This window comes from Rhincodon typus, chromosome 7 (genome assembly GCF_021869965.1).
Source record: "Rhincodon typus isolate 14 chromosome 7, sRhiTyp1.1, whole genome shotgun sequence".
NCBI lineage: Eukaryota > Metazoa > Chordata > Chondrichthyes > Orectolobiformes > Rhincodontidae > Rhincodon > Rhincodon typus.
In genome coordinates, this window is record NC_063338.1 from 9,678,321 (window position 1) to 9,684,320 (window position 6,000).

General features: G+C 42.6%; 1 protein-coding gene across 2 annotated transcripts in view; it reads right to left on the bottom strand.

The window, feature by feature from the left end:
• col6a2 (collagen, type VI, alpha 2) overlaps positions 1-1,490 on the bottom strand; it is a 72,818-nt gene extending 71,328 nt beyond the window's left edge. For both annotated transcript variants that reach the window (XM_048599013.1, XM_048599014.1), the window contains exon 1: positions 1,257-1,490. The gene's annotated coding sequence lies outside the window, so the exon portion shown is untranslated. The remainder of the gene's footprint in view (positions 1-1,256) is intronic.
• Between the last annotated feature and the right edge of the window lie 4,510 nt (positions 1,491-6,000).

A 6,000-nucleotide genomic window follows, 5' to 3' on the forward strand; every position in this document is an offset into this window, starting at 1 on the left:
GATGCTGAAAATCTGAAACGAAAACAGAAAGTGACCCCTTTTCAGAAGTGGACCTGAGATGTGAACTCTGCTTTCTCTCCACAGAAGCTGCCAGACCTGCTGAGTTTCTCCAGCAATGTCTTTTTTTCAGATTTACAGCATCCTGCAGTTCTTTGGGTTCTTTTTTGTTTTGTGTTCATGTTCTGATAATTGACACTGTTTACAATGGCATTCTCAAGAACACAATGCCTCAACAGAAGAGGCAGCTCTCGTATCCATAGTAATCCATTGATATATTTCAACAACCAATAGAATATTAAAGTGATTGCCCTTATACTCTGTTCCCACATGTCAGCTAATAAAGTGCAATTCTATGGTTAAGGTATTCCTTAGAGCTGCGGTGCACAGTGAGGACACTAGAGGACGCTGATCTCTAGGAAATGTCCTTTCCAGAGCTTGGAGTATTGATTTTAAAATAAACCACAAACACATTTTCAAACAAAAAAAAGTTTCGAAACGGCTCAGAAACGGAGCGGTTTGTTCGACCCACGAACCTATCCCTGTCAGTATGGTATAAATGAAACACAATCAGATGTTTTGGGGAGAAAATAGTTTAAGAAGAAAGATATACAAGTCTTGAGCCCCCAAACAACGCTCGCCAGAGATCCGGGAGGCTTCACACTCTGACAAATTGCTTGACTGTTTTGTTTCTGTATGCTGCATTCTAAGGAACAATTTAAATAAGGGTTGCAATTAATACCTTAAGTCTGTTGAGTGGAAGGGGAACAAAGTGGGCACTTTTCTGTGATTAACTTCAGCGGGACCCATGCAACTTGCATTCAACTCAACATTTTGCAGAGTGATAACCGCTCCAGTTACAGTACCGTTTTAAAAAGGGGTTCTATTCCTTAACCTCTCCTGACCCCAATCCCTCTTAAAGGGTTAACAGTGCTGATAACGTGTCATCGGTTAAAAAGAAAACGTTAAGCCTTAAAACAAAATTACAGGGTTCAACATCTCAAAAATGTGTTAAAAAAATTTTGTCCCGAGCTATTTGTGTTCACAGTCTTAATTTATAAAGGTCAGTTTTAGAGAAAGATTCTTTCCCCCCGATTTTAGCTTCGGTCGTAATCCAACAATGTATAAAACTTCCCTTTCCACTTTTGAAAAAACTACACTGCCTACGAACTGTGGTTAAAATCTTCTTAAAATAAAGTTACTTAAAAAAAAATTCAGCCAAGTTTCGGAAACCGCTCAGAAAGAACAAGTTTTACTACCTGCCAATCTGGTCTGTATCTTCCTCGCTGGAAAGGCGATGAGATCTTCAAATAAAAAAAAACTAATGTTTCTTCAGAGATTGTCCTTGCTTCTTTTTACATGGTTCACCGACAATTAGAATGAGAAATGGGGAATAGTAGGATTTTAGGAAGCAATTTTTTTGCGAGGGAGCAAGAGTGCATGCAGGCTTACAGCTGCGCGACTCTAGACTGGGAGGACCTGAGAAAAATCAATCTGTGCTCAACTGGCTTACATAGAGGAACTCAACGGTCCTGAACTGCCTTTCAAGATCCATCCCTGACCCTCCTCTCGAACCCCCTTCCAGGGTCCCTCTGCAATCCCCCGCCGGCAGATCCCTGCTCCACACATCAGGCGGCGCTGTCTCTCCAGCCGTTCACATCCAAGTCAGCCCTCCCCAGAATTGGTTTCAACAAGCATCAGTTCTGACTGCTTCAGAGATGTCCTAGGGCTGAGATGATTAATATGTCCAACAACATTATCTTTCTTTGTGCCAGGTATGCCAGTTCTGAGGAAGGGTCGTTGGACCTGAAACATTAACTCTGATTTTTCTTCACAGATGCTGCCATACCTTTTCCAGCAACTTCTGTTTTTGTTGCTGATTTACAGCACCCGCAGTTCTTTCAGTTTTAACAACTTTCTGGATTTGTGTTTTATTTTCTGACTCAAAAGGTTACTGGAAAACGTTTTTCTACAAGATTCTCAAAAGACTTAAATTTCTTTGCTTTGAGGACACGATGACCGACTTGAAATGTTAGGAGTTTGGAGTATTCTGTCTCAGTTTATTGAAAGAGGCCATTTAACCCATTATGTGCTGGCTCTATCAAAACCCAATTAGGTCCCACACACCCCCTTATTTTGTAGAATAGTTATGGGTAAGATAAGACTGATCCCCAGGTGAAACTGCTAAATTGGGGAAAGTCTAACTACAACAGTATTAAGCGGGAACTGGAGAAATCAGATTGGGAGTGGCTGTTTGCGGATAAACCCACATCTGACATATGGGAGTCTTTTAAACATGGAACAAAATCAAGTTGCTGGAAAAGCCTAGCAGGTCTGGCAGCTTCTGTGAAGGAAAAAACAGAGTTAACGTTTTGGGTCCGGTGACCCTTCCCCAGAACTGGAGTCTTTTAAAGACCAGTTGATCACAGAGCTGAGGACCAGCATGTTCCTGTGAGGCTGAAAGATATGGATAGTAAGATTCAGGATGTCTGGATGACAAGAGATATTGAAAGTTAAAACGAGAAAGGAAGCGCATGTAAGGTTTAGGAAACTGAAATCAGCCAAGTCCTTGAGGAATGTAAAGGCATTAGGAGAGCTGAAAGGGACCATGAAATGTTCTTCGCAAGTAGAATTAGGGAGACATTTAGTACATATTTTATAGGACAAAGGTGGGAATTTACGCATGGAGCCAGAGGAAGTGGGTGAAGTCCTGAATGAGTACTTCACATTGATATTCACCAAGGAGTGGAACATGGATGATGGTAAGATTAGGGATGGGTATGTTGGTATTCCAGGTAATGTTGATATTAAGAAGGAGGAGACTTGAAAACATTAAGGTCAATAAATCCTCAGTGCCTGAGGGGTATATCCCAGGAAACTGAGGGAGCAAAGAGAGGAGATTACTGGGGCCTTGACAATGATCTTTGTATTCTCTTTTGCCACAGGTGAGGTCCTAGAAGACTGAAGAATAGCCAATAGCAGGGATAATCTAGGAAATTATAAATGGGCAAGCTTGACATCAATGGTGGGCAAAATATTGGAGAAGATACTTTGGGACAGGATATACTCGCATTTGGAAAAGAATGGACTTAATAGCGATAATCAGCATGGCTTTGCATGATCTTGACTCACAAATTTGATTGAGTTTTTTGAGGAAGTGACAAAGATGATTGATGAGAGTAAAGCAGTGGATGTTGTCTGCACGGACTTTACTTAAGTATTTGACAAGGTGCTTCATGGTAGGCTGGTCCAGAAGATTAAGTCACATGGGACCGACATGAGTTGGTAAGTTTGATACAAAATTAGCTTGGCCATGGAAGACAGAGAGTAGTTGGGAGGGCTGTTTTTCTGACTGGAGGTCTGTGACCAGCGGTATTCCACAAGGATTATTGCTGGAACCTCGGTTGTTTGTAATATATATGAATGATTTGGATGAAAATGTAGGTGGTCTGATTAATAAGTTTGCAGATGACATAGAAGTTGGTGGAGATGTGAATAGTGAGAAAAGTTATCAAAGGATACTACAGGTGGGCGGCACGGTGGCTCAGTAGTTAGCACTGCTGCTTCACAGCGCCAGGAACCCGGGTTTGATTCCACCCTCAGGCGACTGTCTGTATGGTTTGCACATTCTCCTTGTGTCTGCATGGGTTTCCTCTGGGTGCTCCAGTTTCCTCCCAGAGTCCAAAGATGTGCTGATTAGGTGGATTGGCCATGCTATGGTGTTCAGGGATGTGTAGATTAGGTGGTTTATAGGGGGATGGGTCTGGGTAGGATGCTCTGAGGGTCGGTGGGACTTGTTGGGCCAAAGGGCCTGTTTCCACACTGCAGGGATTCTATGATCTATGATATAGACCAGTTGGAAAGTTGGGCAGAGAAATGGTGGATGGAGTTTAATCTGAGCAAATGTGAAATGATGCATTTTGGGAGGTCAAATGCAAGAGGAAAATATACAGTAAATGGCAGGACCCTTAGGAGCATTGATATGTGAGGGATCTTGGGATGCAAGTCCGTAGCTCCCTGAAAGTAGCATTAAAAGGTGATAAGGCAAACGGCATGCTTGCTTTCAACAGTCAGGACATCGAGTATAAAAATTGGCAAGTCATGTTGCATGTATAAAACTTCAATTGGGCCACATTTCGATTATTGTGTATAGTGCTGGTTGCCATGCTATAGGAAGGATGTGGAGGTTTGGGAAAGGGTGCAAAAGAGTTTTACCAAGATGTTGCTTGGATTAGCTATAAGGAGCTAATAAACTTGGATTGTTTTCACTTGAGCATCAGAAGCTGAGGGGGCGACCTGACAGAAGTAAATAAAATTATGAGAGGCATAGACAGGGTGAATGGCTGGAGTCTTTTTCCCAGGTGGAAATGTCAAATAGTAGGGTGTGTAGGTTTACGGTGAAGGGGGAAAGTTTAAAGAAAATGTGTGAGGAAAGTTTTTTACACAGAGGGTGGTAGTTGCCTGGACCACACTGCCAGGGGAGGTGGTACAAGCAGAGATGATAACTATGTTTAAGAGGCATTTAGATAGACACAAGAACAGGCTGGGAATAGAGGATATGGACCATACAATGCAGATGGGATTAGTTTAGAATGGCATCACGGTTGGCACAGATGTGGTGGTCGAAGGGCCTGTTCCTGTTCTGTGTTCTAGTTATCAAATTCCGTTTTAAAAGTTGTGATTTAATCTGCTTCCACAAGCCTTTCAAGCAGGACATTCCATATTATAACTCACTGAGTTTGAAAAAAATACTCCCCAATCCCTCACTGATAATTCTTTTCCCAGTTGCACCTAAACCTGTCTCCCCTGGTTACTGACCCTTGAGCTTGTGGAAACAATTTCTCCTTGGCCACATTATGAAAACCCACTTCATCATTTTAAACCCTTCAGTTAGTAGGTTAGCGTGCGTATTTTTTGAAGTACAGCCTGACAGCCCCAAGGTGGATTCCATTTTACCAGATTGGATTTTGGAATATTTCCTGACATCTTGACAATTTTATACTTCCTCCCTATTGTGCGATTATACTAATCCCAGGAAAGCAAAGTACTTTCAGCCAGTTTGTCAGCCTGACTGTCTGTCTGTCAGTCTATCGGTAGTCCATCAGCCATGTGTGTAGTTACAATTGTACAGTGTGTCTAAAATGTCGGTCAGCATAGCACCCAATCAATGTATAAGTCTGTGTACTTATAAAAGAGTAGATGGTCTGTGTTGTTAATAAATTTCAAGATATTTGTCTCAATAAAAACCTAGTGTTCATGATATATATTAACATATAGGGAACATTCAGACCATATAATACCGGCCATGGCTTTTGACCCAAGAATCGGAAACAATGGATCACAATGGTTTGGAATGTTTGCTGAAAGCAATTAAATGTGATTTTGAGTTGTCACGATGAGGATGGAAGTGTTGTGTGATGGGGAGAGAGAGGTGAAGATGTGTTGAACGCACTCCCCCCCCCTGCCTGCAGAGAATACCTCCAATGGACTGCCTCACCTTGTCCCTTATTCCAACATTTGAGGCAGGCCATTCAGCCCATCTATCCCCACAGGTGAAGGACCTGCTGACCCCCATTTCTAGATTCCCATCAGGTTTCCCGACAACCTGCACATTTGAACTGTAGAGCAACCCTGATCATTCGACACCACAGATAATCTTATCCGCAGTTGGGCAGCCATTTCTGCGGAGCGTTTTTCTTTCGGTCAGATTGGCAGAATAAAGCTGACATGACAACCAGAATTGAGAAGGACACCTGCTGTACCTGTTCAGCCAGAATCCGTGCTCCCAGCTGGAATTCCAGTTGAATCCCCAAGAATCCCATAAGGCAATACTGTGGCTAGCCTTTACTGAATTGATAGGGCCCTCATCTGAGTCATACTGATGATAGATATATGAGCACCACTCCAGGACTGAATGGATCATCTACACTGATACTTCAGCATACGAAGGGAGTGCTGCACTGACACAGATGCTGTCCTTCCAGCGGCACATTAAACTGAGAC